This window comes from Papio anubis, chromosome 3 (genome assembly GCF_008728515.1).
Source record: "Papio anubis isolate 15944 chromosome 3, Panubis1.0, whole genome shotgun sequence".
Taxonomy (NCBI): domain Eukaryota; kingdom Metazoa; phylum Chordata; class Mammalia; order Primates; family Cercopithecidae; genus Papio; species Papio anubis.
Window position 1 is genome coordinate 34,241,401 of NC_044978.1, and position 21,164 is coordinate 34,262,564.

General features: G+C 35.0%; 1 long non-coding RNA gene across 1 annotated transcript in view; it reads left to right on the forward strand.

Moving 5' to 3' along the window:
* Nucleotides 1–19,815, forward strand: part of LOC103884724 — an 89,935-nt gene extending 70,120 nt beyond the window's left edge. Inside the window, exons 9-10 of the long non-coding RNA XR_004182635.1 lie at nt 2,823–2,922; nt 19,731–19,815. This is a non-coding gene — a long non-coding RNA (uncharacterized LOC103884724). The remainder of the gene's footprint in view (nt 1–2,822; nt 2,923–19,730) is intronic.
* The last annotated feature ends 1,349 nt before the right edge of the window (nt 19,816–21,164 follow it).

Sequence of the window (21,164 nt, forward strand, 5' to 3'; positions counted from 1 at the left end):
AAGATATTGAAGAGCTGAACATTGTCAACCACGTTGACCTAATTGATATTTGTAGAACTGTACACCCAATAACAAAGAATGCTCATTGTTTGCAAGTGCACATGGTAATTTCACCAAGACAGGTCATATATTGGGCCAAGAAGAGTCTCCATAGACTAAAAGAGTATAAAAATTGGCCGGGCGCGGTGGCTCAAGCCTGTACTCCTAGCACTTTGGGAGGCCGAGACGGATGGATCAGGTCAGGAGATCGACCATCCTGGCTAACACGTGAAACCCGCCCTACTAAGAAATAATACAAAAACTAGCTGGGCGAGGTGGCGGGCTCAGTCCCAGCTACTCTGCCGGGAGGCTGAGGCCGAGGAATGGCAACCCGAGGCGGAGCTGCAGCGGAATCCTGAGATCCGCCACCGCACCGGGTGGTGCCTGCTGGCAGAGCCGAGACTGGCCTCAAAAAAAAAAAAAAAAAAAAAAAAAAAAAAAAGTATAAAAATTATGCAGGATATATTCACTGATCACAATGGAATAAAATTAGAAATCAATGGTAATCTGATCTCTAAGAAACCCCACATCTTTAGAAATTAAACAACTTCTACAAAATCCATGGATGAAAAAAGAAATTAAATATATTTAATTTTTCTAAATGAAATGAAAATAAAAATACAACATATCAAAATTTTCTTGGGCAGTGAAAGTAGTGCTCACCAAGATATTTATAGATTTAAATGATTAGAAAAGGAATATAGTATATTGTGACCAAAGTATATTGAAGAAAATAATAAAAAGCAGAAACTAATTACATAGAAAACTAGCAATAGAAAAAATGAACAAATCTCAAAATTAGTTATTTGAAAATATAATAAATTCGACCAACTTCTGGATAGATTTATCAAAAAGAGAGAGAGAAGAAACATGAATTACAGATATTGAGAAAGAAAGTGGAATTGTATGAATCCTACATATATTAAAAGCAGTTTAAAGGAATATCATGAACACAGTTTTGCCACCAAATTTGATAATTTAGATGAAATGTACAAATTTCTTGAAAAATAAAACTGACAAAAATTGACACAAGAATATCTGAGTAACTTTACAATTACTAAAGATAATTTCATTTCAAAAACTTTGCCACAAAGAAAACTCCAGGCCCATATGGTTTTACTGGGGACTTCTATCAAACAAACACAATCATACATTTCTTGCTCCTTCCAAAAATAGAGGAAGGAAAGGTCCTCAACTCATTTTATGAGGCTAGCATAAACGCAATAGTGGAACCTGATAAGGAAAATAACATACCAATAACCCTCATGAAAATAGATGCACACATTTTTAGAAAATAACAGCAAGTTAAATCCAATAATACATAAAGTATTAGCACTGTTCATATATGTGTTCTTTACCGTTTATTCACTTATTTGACAAATGTTCACCAAAAACAGAACATTAAACCAGAAACTTGCTATAGAGAGGAGCATCTGGAGTTTCACTCAGAGATGTGAAATTCCTTAAGCACCAATTCCTCCTTGGCTTACTTGATCTGTTTGGTGTAAAGAAAATGTCAGCACTTCTTAAGAGATGCAATGTTACAAAGGTCTCCACTTTCATTCTCTCCCTCTGCTGAAACCCACATGTGTGTTGGTCATATCTAGGGCTTCACTTAAACGGAGGGTTTTCTTCTTTTTGAAGAGGATAAGTAATCTTGTAGCATGCTTTAGTATGAGGCTTTTTAAGAAGTAAATTCAAGGTTTTGTTATACTCAAAGATGTTAAAATTGAGCCTTGTTCTCAGAAAAATACTCTATACCACATGATGTATTTTCTAGATGGATGGGGCAGAGATACCTCCACTTCAAATATCTTTCCTTACAAGAAAAAATGATAACTTTTGTGTTTTATCATATTTGTAAATAGAGTTTAAAAGCAGAGGATACATAAACTCAAAAATACTTCATTTTCTTTAATATTTTCCAGTCAAAAAACCAGGCTTAATCTAAACAAAGATACACAATAATAATAATAATGGACAACAAAGTTTAGTTTCCCAATTTGAAACCTTCATTGATAAAGTATCCTAAGAGTGGTGGCAATTATGCCTCATTTAATTATAAACAACATGTTCCATGGCACTTTGTAATTTTTTAAAAGAGAAACCATATGTGAATGTCACAATTTATTATTTTTATTTTTATTGTATTCTTCCTATTTTTTTTTGTTTTGTTTTCTTATAGATATGTGCATTTTGTGGTTTGTTTCTAGGAAGAAATTTTTTATTGAAACCTGACTGGATAATTCCCATATCCCACTCTGCTATCCAGATTTTCAAAAATTATTCATGATTCATAGACCCAAGATTAATATCTGGTATAAAAAATTTCTGCATTAACATAGGGCCCTTGCTAAATTAAATGATGGTTTAGTACCAAAGAGAAACATAAATGATTCAGTGAAGGAATCTAAGTTAGGAGTCTGAGACATGAACTTGCCAGATGTGGCTTCCAAGTCTCAAACGTATTTCTTCACCTATGTTCTGAGCACGCTCAGTACAGTAAGCATAATAGCTGTCAAGGGATGTAAAATAATTTCTCTTGTTTTTTATACCCTGATATTCAGCTACCTCAGAGAAAATTAGATTTTCTTAAGCCTGTCTCTAAGATTCAATGTTAGCAGTTCCTTTTCTTTTTATAAACAAACTGAGGGAGGTGACCAGAAGGCTCAACATTAGTCCCTCACATCAAGAAATCTGTATCATCCCCAGCACTTCTGACACCTTTGTCTGCAACTGCCATTGTTTTTAATCTGACCAAGATTTCACCCTTCTCCTTACAGGTCCCATCCCTGGTCATACAAATGTTTTCTTCCCGTTTACCTGAGGATTTCACTACCACTTCCTGTATTGCAATATTGGAAGTACATATATGGACAGTTGGTAAGTATAAGGCTGTCCCTAAAATAGTAGCATTTTATCTGAGATATGTCAGTTTATCGGTTAACTGGCCATATATAACAGTGCTTCAGACAATGTGATTCAATGTGATTCTTTTGAGCTTAGCTCTATCAAATTGAAGGAGGAAAAAAAATGAATGCTTTTTCAAGAAAGGAAAAGTGGCATCTGAGGGCCCATTTAGCAGGGGTATCCATTCGAAAACATTATTATTAATGGCTAGGGAATCCTGTTCATGGAGATAGGGTTTGCAGCTCTCGTTTTGAAATCAGTCCTCTGTGTCTGAGGGTGGTCATTCGTCACAGGTGGGAAAGCAACTGCTCTTTCTATCCAGCAGCAGCCAACGAGACCTTCCAATACCTCATTCAACCTCCCAGTTTTACTAAATTATTAATTTCACTCAGCATATTCAAGACTGAATTTTTTAAGGAGAAAAAAATACAAACTGGAAGAGAGTAAAAACAAACATTTGTTTAAACAAAATGATGACACTATAAACGCAAAGTACAATAACTTCCTCAAGTCTGAGTTCTGGAAATAACCTTTAAGTGGTTGATGGATTATGCTTTTTTTAAATGCATCTTAAAATGAAGAAATAATTTTCTATTATAACTGAACTGAACTTCTGAATCTATTCAATCTAAACACCCTTCATGCCTGGGAAGTAAGCAGAAAAACATGTTACATTTAAAATACACATTTATTGAGTATTTGCTTCATGAGCATCAAGTAATTTGAGTTGAGAGGTCACTGGATGCACAGCATAGTATTAAGCATTTGACAAGGGTAATTCATCAACAAAACTCCCTCCTTTTCTCCCAAGGAACTTAGAATACAAGATGAGCAACACTGAATTGATGGACATGCATACAACGTTTTCTTCTTTTTTTCTGGTTCAGAACATGCAACAAAAGTCATAGTATTTCTCCCATGTGTTCTAGAATTGGTAGGATTAAAAAAAAAAAAATGACCATTGTCATATTTTACCACTTTGGGACTATTTGATCCAACACACACATTTTATCATGGCTCACCTCTGCTTGTTACCCTCTGAGTATTCCCAATGCCTTTTAGAATGCCTTTTGGAGAATTCCCAAAATGCTTGTTGTTGGGAGCAGAGTTTGTCATAACCAATCCTTGCTTCATTTCTCTAGGCAAGCGCCGCACTTGACCCCTCACCCCCTACAGTCAAAAGGTAGGAAACACCTTACACCTCCACGTGCCCTGCAGCTTCGTGTCACTCTGTTCTATTCATGTGGTTCCTTTTGCCAGAAAAGTTCCTCCCTTCCCTTTTCTTCCTGACAATTACAGCCTCATACTGCAGCATTGAAGTGTTTCCTTACACTGCCTCTTGAATGGGATATTCTCCTTTGTACTAGTTAATGTACCCAATATGTATGTTCATTATTGCATTGGTGATATTTCTTATTTTTGTGTTTGTGTTTGCCTTTGTTTTTAGCCCTGTTTCTCTTGTTAGAATGTTAGCATATTATATGCCTGATATAGGTGTTAATAATTTTTTTTATGAATTAATTAATGCATTAATTTTATAAAAATTGTATAGTTCGGGAAGATAAAGATGAAGAATTATTAATTTGTTTAAAAGGCATGCTATAAGCTTAACTTGCATTTATAAATATTAAATATCTCCTTATACGTGCTTAAATATCATAGAATTTTCACTAGGGAAGTGATACAATCAGTTCTAAATTTTTCAAGGGCAATAGAGTTCGTTACATTTCTCTTCCCAATTATCTCCCAGATTTATATAAGGTGCTAGGAATACAATGGTGACTAAGACATGGTCTGTTGCAGCATGGTGATAATAGTACAATAATAGGTACAGACCCCCAACAGGTAATTGAAGTATAATATGATAAGGGTTTTAAACAAAATGTTAACTTACTCTGCATCACAAGCCACTCTCAAATTTAGTGTTTTAAGTAATCATTTATTAACTCACAATCCTGTGGGTTGCCTGTTTGGTTCTCATGATTTGGATAGACCTAAATAACTTTTTCAGAAGTCCCTTGCATATTTAGTTAGAAGAGTGACTGGCAACTCGGTGTCCTAGCAGAGCCTCACTCAATTGTCTAGCGGTTGGCAGGGGCATGTAGGGTAACAGTGGTGGTTGGCTAAGTTTCACTCATCAAACAGGCTGGCCATAACTTCTTTACATAGAGGATGAAGATATCAATGGTCAGGAAAAGATCGATTTTCAACTCACAATCACTGTTAAGTCAAGTTTGCCAATGTCCCATTTGCTGAAGTAAGTCACATGGGAGTACAAATAAGTCACACTCCCAAGTCAGTGTAGGAGTGAACTACCAAGGGTCATGGATACTAGGAAAGGAATTTTAGCAGCCATTCTGCAAACAATCTGGCCTAATTTCACTCTGCCCATAAAAAAATTCATATCCCTCCCACATCACAAATATAGTCATGCTCTGCAAAATGGCACTTTGGTCAACAACAGACTACATGTATGACAGTGGTCCCATAAGATTATAATGCTATATTTCCACTGTGGCCTTTCTATGCTTAGGTATCTTTAGATACAGAAATATCATCATGTTAGGATTGCCTACAGTATTCAGTGCAGTAACATGCTGTAAAGGATTTAGCCTACCAAGCAATAGGCTGTATACCATACAGTCTTGGTGTGTAGTAGACTATACCCTCTAGGTGTGCGTAAGTATACTCTGCAATTTTCACACAACAACAAAATAGCCTAATAATATGTTTCTCAAAAAATATTCCCATCATTAAGATAGAGGACTCTGCTTGTATCCTCTCCCAAAACTACCAGAAACCTCATAAAATTACAGTATGAGGCTTAATCAGGTGGGAATGAACAACTCTGCTGCAACTCCTCTTGATCAAAGCATATCAACTAAAAAGATAAACTATTTGGTTCTCAATTCACCCAAAATATAATATTGAGACAGGGTCAGAGCAACTGAAAAAAAAAAATACTCCTATTCAGACAGAGAAAGAACAAAAAAAGCCATAATAATCGTTGGTCCATAACAATTCTGAAACCTGGCAGGGCAAATGTTGCCTGAAACCCTACACCAAGGATTAGAAAATGTTCATTGACTAGAATGTTGTTCTGCTCACTGGAGAGGATCCCTAGACATTTTCCTCCCTGATTCTTCACTATAGTTCCCTGGACTTTTGGATCCTTCCTCCAAGGCACTCTTATTTTTCTGTAAAAAATAAATTGCCCATGTTGACAATTGAGTTGCTCTAAGTCTTCCTCCAATAGAAATTAGGTTGTCCAGAGCCTTCTATTTATTTATTAATTTTACCTTATAAATTAGATCAGGAGTACATGTGCAGGTTTTTTACATAGGTAAATTGTATGTCAGCGGATTTGATATGCAGGTTATTTTGTCACCCAGGTGATACTCATAGTACTCAATAGATAGTTTTTGATCTGCATCCTTCTCCTTCCCTCTCTCCTAAAGTAGGCCTCAGTGTCTGTTGTTCCTTTCTTTGTGACCATATGTACTCAATGTTTAGCTCCTGTTTGTAAGTGAGGACATGTGGTATTTATTTTCCTGTTCCTGTGTTAGTTCACTTAGAATACTGGCCTCCAGCTCTATCCATGCTCCTGCAAAGGACATGAGTTTATGCCCTTTTATGGCTGCATAGTATTCTGTGTTGTATGTATACCACATTTTCTTTGTCCAGACTACCTTGATACGCAAGTAGGTTGATTCCATATTTTTGCTATTGTGAATAGAGCTGCAATGAACATACTCATGCATGTGTCTTTATGGTAGAACGATTTATATTCCTTTGAGTATATATCCAATAATGGGATTCCTAGGTCCAATGGTAATTCTGCTTTGAGTTCTTTGAGAAATCACCAAATTGTTTTCCACAATGACTGAACTAATTTACATTATTACCAGCAGCGCATAAACATTCCCTTTTCTCCACAAACTCACCAGTATCTGTTATTTTTTTACTTTTAATAATAGCTATTCTGACTAGTGTGAGATTTGCATTTCTTTAATTATTAGTGACATTGAGCATTTTTAATATGCTTATTGGCTATGTGTATGTCTTCTTTTAAAAAGTGTCTGTTCATGTCCATTGCCCACTTTTTAATGGAGTTGTTTGTTTTTTGCTTGTTGATTTAAGTTCCTTATAGAGACCTCTACTTTACTTGAACTGTCTCAAGGTTTTGTTTGTTTGTTTTTGTTTTCTGGGTTAGCTGCCCTTTGCTGATATAACTCCCTTAACAAGGTTATGTGCTTTCTATATATCATTTAACAAAAGTCATATCCACAATTATTTTCAAAACTGGCCTCTCTCTGCTTTGGGCAGTTTGTTAAGCTGCCATGAGGCAATGCTTTTAAGGGTTTTAGAAGTCTTTTTGTCGAGTTAAGTCCATTAGATATCACCATAAATTTTTCTAAACTCCTTGATTTCATCTTGACATAGAATAAATGTTTTACTGGAAGTGCCCTGATCTTGATAAACACCCTCAAGTTTTAGTTTAGTTTGAGAATCTTTTCTTGGCTAGATAGACTTCACATAAGAAACAGTTATGTTCCCAATCCAGCACACCCTGGCTCCTCTCTATTCCATATGAGCTCTGCTTGCAAACTGATCAGTTCTTTCTTTAGCTTATCTCTCTTTTCCTATAACTTATCACAGAAAACTAAAAGAAGCCAATAGAATTTTAAAGTGTTCCTGAAAATTATCTTTCCAAGATCCACATTTTTCATCTTCCAAATTACTCTAGGCAACAGTTTTACTATTGTTTTGTAATCTTACATAATATGTATCACAATCTTTTCATCCTCCACTAATAATTTGCTTGCCAATTTTCCAGATTTCACAAAACGTCTTATAACTTCTGCCCACTGAATGGTCCTAAAGCTGATTTCACATGTTTCGTTTTGTTGTTATGGAAGCACTCAAGTCTAGGTATCACTTTCTCTGTCAGTTAGTTTTGGCTACAAAGCAAATCACCCCCAAATGCAGTCACTCCAAATAACAAGCATTTATTTAGCACACTATTCCGAAGGTTGCTCAGGTGGTTCTTCTGATCCGTGAGGGCTAAGCTTTTCTCTACTGAGTTCTCTCAAGCACTGCATTCAGCTGGCAAGATGGCTGGTGGCTGTATTATCAAGGATGGCCTTTCACATGTCTGGGAGTTGACTGGAGCTTAGTTTTTCAGAAATGGCAGTAGAGTTCCAAGAACAGAAAGAGGGTGAGCCTCAATGGGCAAACACTTTCAGCATATGTGTCCATCAAGTTTGCAAATGTTTCATTTGCCAGTAAGTCTCCTGGACAATCCCACAGACAGTATGAGAAGATACAAGCAAAAGGTATAAATACAAGACAGTAAGGTGTCATAGCGATATTTGCAAAAATCTTCCATAAACTGTGAGAAGATTGCATGTGGAAAATAAAGAAGAAATTGGTTACTTATTAGAGTAAGACTAAATCCAAGCCATGTAAGGTTTCAGAACACAAATCCTGAGATTTAAATCTAGAGAAATAGATAAAGGTAGCACAGCAGACTGGAGTCCGCAAGCTTTTATAGACACTCAATTTAATAGACCTCAAACTACCACTTATGTGCACAACGTCTCAGCTAGAGACAAGTCAATCAGAAAGCAACTCCTGCCCAAACTACCTTCATTTTATGCATCTGCAAATCCTATCATTAACGCATTTGGGATACTAGAGTGTTCATTCCAGTGGGTCACTTTTCTGAGGCATTTTATTTTATTGGTCAGTCATTTTTACGGGTAACTCAGGGTCCTAAAGAACCTCTGATCTCTTGGGTTTCCTCCACTCAAGAAGTCTACAGGCACAGGATTTCTCCTTTCTTCATCTGAACTCTTCTGAAGAGGTCGGCACCTTGTGCTACCTAGTCTTTAACGTTCGGGATTTAGCCTTGATGTAAAAGGTGCCTAAGCATTTAGAGAAAATTCCTTCCTGCCTCTCTGGGAATTTCTATCAAGATATTTGTAAACATGAACCTACACCCTATTACCTTTACCGGTACTCAGCCAACCATAATCAATTTCTAAGATGCCCATACAAATATGTATTGGGTACTCACTATACGTGAGGGAGAGACCTGGGCCCAATTATGAATCTGGTGATAAAATTGAGAAGGAATGGCATAGGACGACAGTGGAAATTTGGATCTTTTGCTGACAAGAGAAATTAGACTCAAGAAAGAAATCATTGTAAAATATTTATGTGTAAGAGCCTGAGGGTAATATATTTATTTTTTCAGAATATACTGAGGGAAATAGCAAATTCTCAATTTGATCATGTTTGAATTTTCTTTGAAATAAAAAGAAGAATAAGATAAAATGACTTTATTTATTTCATTCCATTTGACTCAAGAGAAGGAATTGAGCTGAAACAAGAACCAGGAGGAATGTGGAATAAACTCCTAAATAAGAGTGAAAAGGTAAAGAAAAAGAAGAAAGATAAAATATGTTCACTAACAAGGGAAAAGAGAAAAGATATTTACGAACACTCAGAATCTTTTACAGAGCTTGGCATAAGTAAGTGCCAGTAGTAATTATTAATTAATTGTTCAGTGGAGGAATTTTAGGCCATTTAACTCCTGAACCACAACCCTTTCATTAATTAAACTGGATTCTGAAGTTCTTCATCCTATTTACTCTCCAGGTTACATGGCAAAAAAGCAAATTAGGAATCCAGGGATAGGTCATGGCTATACTCTGGTTCATCCAGAGAAACAAAGGTCACTCTAGTTACTGAAGTTTTATAAACAACATGTGCTAAGAGAAGCGATTGTCCAAGATTTGTGTTACAGCTTTTCCAAGAAAGATTTGATAAAGTCATCTTAACAATATAGCCTGGATGACTTAAATCTAGCACCGTGGTGGCCGATGTATTATGTCTAGTGACAGCCTCATATATCCAGTGACTTTAATGTCGTGTTACTTTATGTCCCTTTTAGAAATAGTTTACTTCCCCTGGGTGAACTTAAGAGCTCAGGGCCTTAGAAAAAATAGGATAAAAACAACATTTAGTATCTTTTTTATGTGTCTGAGGTGGGCATATTGTAGAATATTTGAATATATTATTTTTTGCTTGGATCAACTACCATGTTTCAGACACTACCCTAAATTCTGCGTGTACAAAGAGTAATAATCTGTGAGCCCTTGATATGGTTTGACTCTGTGCCCCCACCCAAATCTCATCTTGAATTGTACTCCCATAATTCCCCTGTGTCGTGGGAGGGACCTCGTGGGAGATCACTTGAATCATGGAGTGGTTTCCCCCATACTGTTCTCATGGTAGGAAATAAGTCTCATGAGATCTGATGATTTGATCAGGGCTTTCCGCTTTTGCATCTTCCTCATTTTCTCTTGCTATTGCCATGTAAGAAGTCCCTTTTGCCTCCCACCATGATTCTGAGGCCTCCCCAGCCATGTGGAACTGTAAGTCCAATTAAGGCTCTTTCTCTTCCCAGTCTCGGGTATGTCTTTATCAGCAGTGTGAAAACGGACTAATACAGCCCTGCTTCAGATAACTTATATTCTGAAAGAGGGCGGGGGATAAGCACCTAAGCCAATAATTACATCACAAATAAGAGTTTCTAGAAGGAAGAATGAATTGAGTGGTATAGGAGAATTGAGGAAGGAATGATGAATTATAAAACTGAATGATACACAATGAAACACTTTTCATCCATAAAAACAATAAATCCTGCAATTTGCAGCAACATGGATGTAAGTGGAAGTCATTATGTTAAGTGAAATAAGTCAGGTACAGAAAGACAAATATTTCATGTTTTCACTCATATGTGGGAGTCAAAATAGTAGCTCTCCTGGAGGGAGAGAGTAGAATGATGCTTATCAGAGGCTAGGAAGAGTCTGAGGAAAGGGGGATGAAGAGGGGCTGGGTTAATGGGTACAAACACAGTTGGATAGAAGAAATAAGTTCTAATGTTTGATAACACAGTAGGGTAACTAGAGTTAGACATAATAATTTATTATATATTTCAAAATAGCTAGAAGAGAAGATTTAAAATGTTCTCCACACAAATGAATAATAAATTTTTGAGGTGATAGGTATTCTGAATACCCTGATTTGATCATTACATTTTGATTATATGTGTGTATCAAAATTTCACATGTATCCGATAAATATGTACAACTATTATATATCTACTTTAAAAAGTATATGCTAACAACATAAAATTAAAAGACTGAGGTAGAATAGGAGTTGCTAGACAATATGACTGGGATCAATATAAAGTTTAAGCTTCAATTGGCCTTAATTTTTAAATTACTATATTACTTTCAAACACTACAAAAACAAAAGTTAACATTATCAATAAAGTTTTTGGATGACTTAACTACAAGACATATTTTTTAAAATATAATAAGTATCAGTGACATCTTAGCCTATCAGAGCATTGTTCCTTGGTCATTTTTCTTAAATATTGTCATCATAATACATAACTATTATGGGATATATGAAAAGAAGGCAAAAAGCTACCTTACAACTTGTGTGGTTTTGTTGTGCCATCTCTCTGCAAGGCTTAATTATTCATAGATTATTATATCTAATTACAGGACATTTTTATAATAATGTATTTGATATTGCTGAGATTTTGTTTGTCCAGACATGATAAAGTTCTATTAGGAATACATCTGAACATTTCTTGTCTGAGGTACATACAAGCTGGACAAAAAAAAGAGAAAATCCATCTGCACTAAGAGTAGCTACTTTCAAAAAATTAATATGCCCAGAAAATATGTACAAAATGTTTCTCTTTCAAATTTGCATTTTGCATATTGAGACATCAGAGTTTATAATCCTCACTGAAGATAGTATATTACTTTGTGTATTATCAAAGGAATTAAAATGTAAATCTTAGTTGACAGAGTCTAATAACAGTGCTGCAATTAATATAGTTCATACTAAGGGTTGTTTTTTCAGTTTAGAAACTGACAACTGTAGAAGTAAACTGTGGTCTTCTTTTCAATATCCCCATTATGTAGCATAATGTTTTTCACTGTGATCAAAAAATACGTAACATGAGAGATCTGCCCTCTTAAATTTTTAAGTGTAAGGTACAATATTGTTAATTATAAGCATAAGGGTGTACAGCAGATCTCTAGAACTTTCTCATCTTGTAAAACTAAAACTTTACACCCATCGAACAGCAACTTCTCATTTCTTCCTCCCCACAACCCCTGACAAACTCCATTCTGCTCTCTGTTTCTATGAGTTTGGCTACTTTAGATAACTCATGTAAGTGGAATCATGCAGTATTTGCCCTTTTCCGATTGGCTTATTTTACTTAGCTAATGTCTTCCCAGTCCATTCATGTTGTTGCATAGAGCAGGGCTTCTTTTTGAATGTTGAACAATATTCATATATATATATATATATATCACAATCTCCATTCATTCATTGATGGATATTTAGTTTGCATCAACATCTTGGCTATTGTGAATGGAGCTGCAGTGAACATAGGAGGGAGAATATCTATTTGAGATCCCGATTTTAATTTTTTTGGATAAGTATCCGAAGTAGGATTGGTGGATCATATGGTAATTCTATTTTTAAGTTTTTTTTTTTTGAGACAGAGTCTCACACTCTTGCCTGGGCTGGAGTGCAGTGGCATGATCTTGGCTTACTGCAACCACCACCTTCCAGATTCTAGAGATTCTCCTACCTCAGCCTCCTGAGTAGCAGGTGCCTGCCACCAAGCCCAGCTATTTTTTTGTATTTTTAGTAGAGACAGGGTTTTACCATGTTGGCCAGGCTGGTCTTGAACTCCTGACCTTGTGATTTGCCCACCTCAGCCTCCCAAAGTGCTGGGATTACAGGTATGAGTGACTGTGCCCGGCCCCTATTTTTAATTTTTTGAGGAACTTCCATACTGTTTTCAATAGTGACTGCACCATTTTACATCCCCACCTACAGTGCACAAGGGTTCCAGTTTCTCCACATTATCTCCAATACTTTTTAAAAATATAATGGTCATCCTAATGAATGTGAGGTGATATGTCCATCTGTAAATGAAAAAGCTATTGAAAAATTTCAATGTGATATAGACCTAAAATAATTATTATTGTGCTTGTCAAGGAAAAAGCATCCAGTAAGTAGTCGCCAGTTTCATTCTCAGATTAGGCAGAGATGAGAGACTAGATGACATGAGGGAAGGCAGATGGTGTGCTTGCAAGGGGGACACATAGGAGGACATTTTTCTGTCCGGGAGAGCAGACCTGGGGCATTCTGAGGATGCCAGGTGCCAAGATAAGGATAGTGTCATGGTGGCAGGCTTGGGAAGGGGGAGTTAATGGGAGTGTAGATGATACTGGTTAATAGGTCTGGAGGGAGAAATTGAAGTTTACAAATTGTTAAAGATAAATTTTAATATTAGATACCTATGAAACATCCAGTTGGAGATTTGGGGCAGTAGAATATCTGAAATCAGAGTAAGGAATGTTTATTACATGAAGAACTGACATAGATAGCAAAGCTTTGAGTTTGTCTTTGATAGCATCATTGTCATTGTCATTGTCATTATTACCGTAATCATGAATACCGGTCATATTGACTGATAATTCAGGCAGGATGCCATCTACATATATTATCTAATTTAGTCATCTAACAAACCTATAATATAGAATTTCGAAGATGAAGGAAATGAAGGTTCAAAATTTTAGATATTTTACTCAGTCATACTATTAACAATCATTCTATCTGTCAGGATCTTATAAAATAGTTAAAATAAGAATAAATGTGTATAACTTTTCAACTGAAGTCAACCTTTGAGGAAATTGGATATCATCCGTTGATCCAGAATTTCCCAGAAGACCTGAGATTCCATTATTTTTGTTCTAAAAGGATTTCTAATGTTGTTATCTGAACCCATGAACCAATTTGGACACCCAGCAGGTCTCAGAAACAAGCTTTCTACAAAACCAGTTAAAAATTAGAGACAGTTCTTTCCAAGTTGTCCATTTCCTGCTGCTTTCCAAATCATGCAATTCCTTATCCTTTATAAAAATGCTTCATGTTGAGAAGAGTTCTTATGTTTGGAAATTTTGATATGAGAATTATGTTTCTTTACTAAAAATGCTGAAAAATGTTTATGAGATAAAAATCCACATAAGGCTCTAGTGCATATTAGGATAGGCAATATTTTCATTGCTACCTCACAATGTTATGAATATAAACAGAAAACTCTCAAATAAACTTGTATCTAAGAATAGAAAGGATGAATTAAATCTCTTCCCCTCCCCTAGAAAGGAGAGGTAAGGGAGGTCCAAAGTAGAAAGGAAGAGAGAGGGAGGCAGGTGAAGAGGGAGAAGAGGAAATGGGGCAGAGAGGGGATAGAGGATGGATGGATGGATGGATGGATGGATGGATGGATGGATGTACGGATAGATATGCAGTTTATTTATAATACATATTCATATGTTTTAAAATTTAAAATAAGTCCCAAATTGGATCCATTCTTGATCAAAATTATATTTGACTTAGGATTTTTCAGTTTTAACTACTAGATATTGAGAAAAAATTACTGAGAATATGATATGGTAAAATGTTATTGGCACCACCAGTGCTTTGAGAGAGTAAAGCTTTAGATTAACCATTATACTTGTTTAAAGTTAAAAAATGAGATTAGGGAATGTTTACATATCAATTACCATAACAGTTCAATTAAATTTATATTTATTTGCTATTTTGTCATCAATGTTGAGTTTTAAAATCTGTTTACTAAAAAAAGACAAAGGAATTTCCCATAATATTAAAATATTTCTGTAGAATAATGATTTGTGATGCTAAGATTTATAAAGGTTTGTTCTAGGAAACACATTTGTTAAGCATTTCTTTTTTGTAAAAAAACTGTTTTGGTCCTGTGAAAGGAAAATAAAAACATGAGATCTCAATGCACTATGCCAAAAGAATAAAATTAAGCTGAAAGCTGAGCCATTCCAGAAAGTGCCTTTCTTTTTGTTTCTTAGCAGAGAGCTAGGTATAAAAGGCTAAATATCTCCACAGGTAGCTACTCTGTGTTTACCTTATCTAATGTAAAGTGTTGATTTCCTGAGCATCAGCTGAGTATATAATTGATTAATACCCTACCTGCTCCTTTTCTCTTGCAACATGAGGATTACCATACCCTGCCTCTTTCCCATCCAGCTCACTTTTTCCCTTTAAATACTTAAGTACTCAAAATCATCTTTGAAGAAAGGTACAGACCTCTCTCCCAGGTGCATGTTTAACTTTGGCAAAATAAAATTCTAAATTGATTGAGACCTGTCTCAGATACTTTTTGGTTTAGAAATTGGTGACCAACAGAAATGGAGGTGACCCTGACCTTTGACAAATCTCTGATCGGTGATCTTATCTATACCAGCTTGAGCTATATTTATTGCTTAAACCAGTAGGACAATTTGCTGAGGCCTGGGAACTCCCTTCTCCAGTAAATCCCTGATCACGCAAAATTTGGTTAAGATCTAAGGTTTGTTTTGCTGTACAACTCCTTTTCTGGAGTTTTACTCGCTTCCAATGAGGAAAGCGTGATGACGATAGAGAGCAGACAACTTTCATGACGATAGAGAGCAGATAACTTCTTTCTGGGGTTTCAGCTCACTTCTAACAGTGAAGGTGAGTTTGAGTTTTTTTTTTTCTTCTCCTTCTAAAATGTTCAAGAGTACTCCATTCCTAGGTAAGTAGCTGAATTGGAGTTTTCTCTTGGAAATTCTCCTTAAAGACTAAAGTTAAGACTAACAACCAGCTGGCTGTAAATCTCCTTACGATTAGAGAGCTCAAAAATCATATAAATTGTGCAATTGGTTCTTTTGCTTAACTTTTTTTTGTTTGTTTCTTCTGTTGTTGTTGTTTTTGTTATTACGGTCTTTTTCCCCTTTGGTTTGACCAACACTACCTGATTTGGCAAAATCTGAAGGAAAATTCTAAATTATGGGAAACAAGACCTCTGGATTGGCTAAATTCCTGAAGCTGAAAAAAAAAAAGGAAAAACAGAAACAAAAAGCAAAAAAGCAAAAAAAAAAATAATTTTTGACCCTCGGAGGGACTTTATTTACCTGACAAGTCTACCTTTTGCTGTCCAAGCCAAACTGAAAAAGTAATGGCAGCCACCTAACCCGTGCTGTAGTTCAGTAGCTATAATTCTGCCCTTTTTCCACCATGACAGCCTGAGTTTGTTTCCTAATCCAGTCATTTATCTGGTTTGATATTGGTGTTACTTTTGAAATATCAGCAGTTTGTCCCAACTAAAATATGTTAATAAGAAATTTTTAAGGGCCTTTTGAAGAGCTCTAGTGGTTAAAAGTCAGTTAAGTTTAAAGCAAATACCCAAGATGTATATATATTTAAGAGCTTTGTCCCCTTTTTTCTTTTCTAGGATCTTGTCTTTTGAGAAAAAGTTTATTGTTTTTTCCTCTTTCTTCTCAGTAGTCTGAATTCTGTTTTTTCCCATTTGCTTCTGACTGTGTCTCCCTCCTCTGGCCATGATCACTACACGAAGGACCTAACATAATTTCTAACAGCCTGGGATTCCTTAAAGAAATCAGATAAGTCATCAGACTCCTTTTTGGAAGAAACCTCTGTTTTTCCTTATGGACTCCCCAAGAGTATAAACAAATAAATTCCTCTCAGATCTTAAACCACCTGCTTTTGTATTGTGTTACCTGTTTTTGTTTTTGTTTTTGTTTTTTGACTAAAATAGCTATTGCTACAGAGGCTACTATTACATGCTTAAGATGACAAAGCATATGGTTTAACCACATAGAGAAATGTTGATGAAGAGTCAAACTCTAAAATATTTGAAGATATTTTTTCTGAGCCAAACATGAATGACCAATCGCCTGTGAAACCTCCTCAGGAGATCCTGAGAACATGTGCCCATGGTGGTCAGGCTACAGCTTGGTTTTATACATTTTAGGGAGACATTAGACATCAATCAGTACATGTAAGATGTACATTGATTCAATCTGGAAAGGTGGAACAACTCAAAGTGGGGGCTTCCAGGTCATAGGTGGATTCAAAGGTTTACTTATTGGCAATTGATTGACACAATTTACCTAAAGACCTAGAACCAATACAAGCAAATGTCTGTGTTAAGATAAGGGGTTGTGGAGACCAAGGTTCTTACAGGCAAATGAAGCCCCCAGGTAGCAGACTTCAGAGAGAATAGATTATACATATTTCTTATCAGCCTTATAAAGTGCCAGACTCTTAATTAATTCTCTCCTGGATCAGAAAAAGATCTGGAAATGGAATGGAATTCTCTACAGACTGTAGATTTTCTCTATAACAGCTTTGCAAGTCCATTTCAAAATATGCCAAAGAAATATATTTTGGGGTAAAATAGTTTAATTTATTTCAGGGTCTGCTATCTGTCATGCTGGTATCTTATTGCTACAAAGATTCTGTTTTGTCAGTCTTAAGGTCTCTGTTTTAACATTAATGCTGGTCAGCTGTGCCTGAATTCCAAAAGGAGGAAGGTAATAATGAAGCATATACAACCACCCATTCCCATCATGACCTGAACTAGTGTTTACTTTATAATAATGTGCTTGGCTGAGAGAAGGAGTACATTTAGTTGTTTGGGGAGGCTTAGAATTTTCTTTTGTTTGTTTTACAGAAACGTCTTTGTAACAAAGTGCACTGTAAAAGCATTTCATGACCTAGTTTCATGATATCTCTCTTTCTGGAAACCTAGGATTCAGTGTGGGCTCTACCTAGAGTTCAGAGGTCCAGTTAAAAGATAAAGACTGAATTTTAAACTACCCATCTAAATAAAATTGGTTTCCTTATAAAATCCTATGGTTGATTTATATAATTTTATGTTTGACTTGGCATCCATTTTTAATTTCCCTCTAGCGCAGTGGACTTTCTTCCCCTCTCTCTCTCTGTCTCTCTCTCTCTCCCTGTCTCTCTATTTCTGTCTCTCTCTCTCTCTCTCTCTCCACTTGGAAATGTAAATTTTACTGTCTGATTTTCACCTGAGTCATTCCTTTAGTGTGCAAATTTAGGGCTAACTGGCTGACAAGTTGCCTTGAGTAATGAAACAGGTTATCAAGAAACTGAAAGTCAAAAATAGGAAGAAAAAGAGGTTTTATGAATTTATAAGATCTAATCTGTCTGCATGTCTAATATGTCTATGTATTTATGTGTTGTGTGTATAATGTTTCACTTCCAAATATATATAAAAGAGCTTCATTAGAAAAATAAAAATTTAAGCCCAAATGCTTTTTCAAGTTCATGAGACTCTAATAAAGCTTAATAAGTAAGCTGGTTTTAAAATTATTGGTAAAATAAAATTATAAATGTCTTCAGTATTGTCAACATACATTATTGTTTAGATTTATTGGTCAAGCAGCTCAATACTTATCTCTGCTAGATATTATAAAGTGTCAAAATTTGGCATGAGGATTATAAAGCTTTCAGCCCAAAAGAGAATTAATTTGTGTTTTTTTTTTTTTTTTTTTAGAAATAAAGCATTTAATAGTTTGGTTTAATGAAAACACCTAAATCCTGAATTATTGGCCAAAAAGCCAATGTATATTTAACTTTAGTATTTTTACTTTGATAAACACCTGAAATTCACAGTTTGTAAAATTGGTTAAGAGGAAAATAATGTTAAGTGAGGACTACCACAGTTGTCTTAAACAATCTATTAAAAATAAAGTAATTGGGTAAATTTAATGAAATAAATACTTATAAATTAACTTACATATAATTTAGAATCTAAAGTTATGTTGAATTAAATAATAGATATTTATTAAATGTCTGGGTCATTTCCAGTTTTTTTAAAAAATTGGAAGATAGTTTTGTAAAAAACTTTTATTTAAAGCAATATAGTTTTTCTCTAACTCAAAGGTTATTTCTGAAATAGTAAATATGACAGATGTAAAGAAAGTTATAGATATATAAAGGTATTTTTTGGTAAGAAAGAGTCAAAGGAAAATAATTTAATATGAGAAAGAGTCTTGTATGGTAAATTTTTGATCCTAAAATATAATGACCAGTTATTTAAGAAAGAGGGATATTTAGGATAAAACAGGAAGTTCAAGCATGCTGTAAATGGTTTGTGTAAGTTGTAAAAGGTTTATAAAAAGAGAACTCATGATTAACAAAACTTTATATGATCAAGTTGGCTATAATTACAAGGAAATAATAGTCTTTCTAGAGATTGGGCTTTGATATGAAAAAACACTAATACAGTAAAAAATTGGTTAGAACAACAAAATTTTCTTAAGGTATTCATTTATTCTTAATACAATTACAAGAGATTTTAATTTTTTTTACTGCCAAATTCAACTTTTATTGCATCTTACTATTTTTAACTTTCTCTCTTCTTTGAGAAGGCCTTAGATAACTGTCTCCTTTAACTTTCTCATTAGCTACTGTAATTGTTTTCCCTTCAGTTTCTAACTGCTGTTGTGGCCTGACGCTAAAATGATTTTCTTAAATGTATAAAGGATGTGTTTTCATCTAATATAACATTCTGTGCTCTCAGCTTTTCTTAATATATCTAAATTGTTCTATAAATCCAAAAACTTTCACTTATAACCCAGGACACACTCTCTATGTCCAACTAATTCAACCACCATTTTCATTAGTTTGACTTAAAGTTTTCTAAATGGAGTCCACACAGGGAAAAGCAATCACACTGTGGAAGGCTTTTTTTTTTTTCTTTTGATAACTGGTCTAACAGATTTTACATTTTATTTATTGAAATAATTCCTATGTCATTGTTACTAACTTCTTGATTTGCCTAGGAGGAACTGGAATTTGACAGGGTACAGTGGCTCATGCCTGTAATCCCAGCACTTTTGGAGTTCAAGACAGGTTGATCACTTCAACCCAGGAGTTTGGGACCACCCTAGGAAACATGGTGAGATGCCCATCTTTAGAAAAAATACAAAAATTGGTTTGATGGGTGGCATGTGACTGTCATGCCAGCTACTTGGGAAGCTTGGTGAGAGTATCGCTTGATCCAAGAAGACTGGAAGCTGCAGTGAACCAAGATTGCACCACTGCATGCCTGCCAGGGCAACAGAGCAAGACTCTGTCTAAATAAATAAATAAATAAAACCTTGAAATTAAAAAATAGAAAAGTTAAGGTACATCCATGTAACATTTTATGTATTGCTTTTAAAGTCTTTGTGCTATTAAGTTACAGGGCTTTGATTCCTGGGTCGATAAAGAACAGCAAATACTGCTAAACCTTAAACACTGACCACAGTTAAAGCCTCATTTTCAGACCCAGGAGAAGATGACCAACAGAATAAACAAGTTCCTGAGACACAGGGTCAGAAATTAAAACTAATCAACCATTCTAAGCCCAGGAACTACCATGAAAGAGGTGGGCATGTGAGATTGTAAGTGCTGAATTTGAGAGAGAAAATTAATTCAGAGTTTTTCTCTAAAGAAAGCATTAATATCAAAGGCACACTGATGCAACCCTAGCATCTTGGCCCCTGTGTCAGATTAACAAGGTTTCCTTGGAGCATTAACCTACTTTTTAATTTAAGAAAAAAATAGAAGGTTTAAAAAAGACTTATCAAAACTATGTCTAATGATCAAGGTGACTAAAATTTAATATATTTGTTTATAAGATTTGAGAGACAGATTCAATTGGCCTCCTGCTCTCTTTATTAAAACTTGTCGTTTGAGAGGTTAAGTCTCCTCTCTCATAGAATAAATGTTTTTTTCCTTGTTTTAAGAAATCATTGAGTTATCACTTTGACTAAATTAATTACTTATTTTACAATGACCCGTGGTTCTATTTTGTGATATCAAGTAACTTTTGATATTTGACACTTTTAAAATCATATTCAAAGTTTAGTCCTTTTGATCTCATTAATTTTTTTGATATTAAGTCTCCAGAAGTTCAGAAGAGACATATTTAGCTTATTTGCTGTAATAAAATCATGCAGGAAGGATTGCCAAATATGAAATGGTGTTTAACCTTCTTTGGATTATGACATTTATCTAAACGTGTGACTAGTATATGTTCTAAAATTATATGAGAGTTCTGTGATTCTGATATTTATTTGTATATGTCATCAGTAATAATTACGATATTATGTAAAATTGTTGTGTGTCACAGAAGTAAACAAATTTCCTTGTGAACTGTGTCTTCATTCATGGCTTTTCTAAGATTTTTGTCATCCATAATTGTTGTTTAACTTTGATTTTTTTTTTTTTTT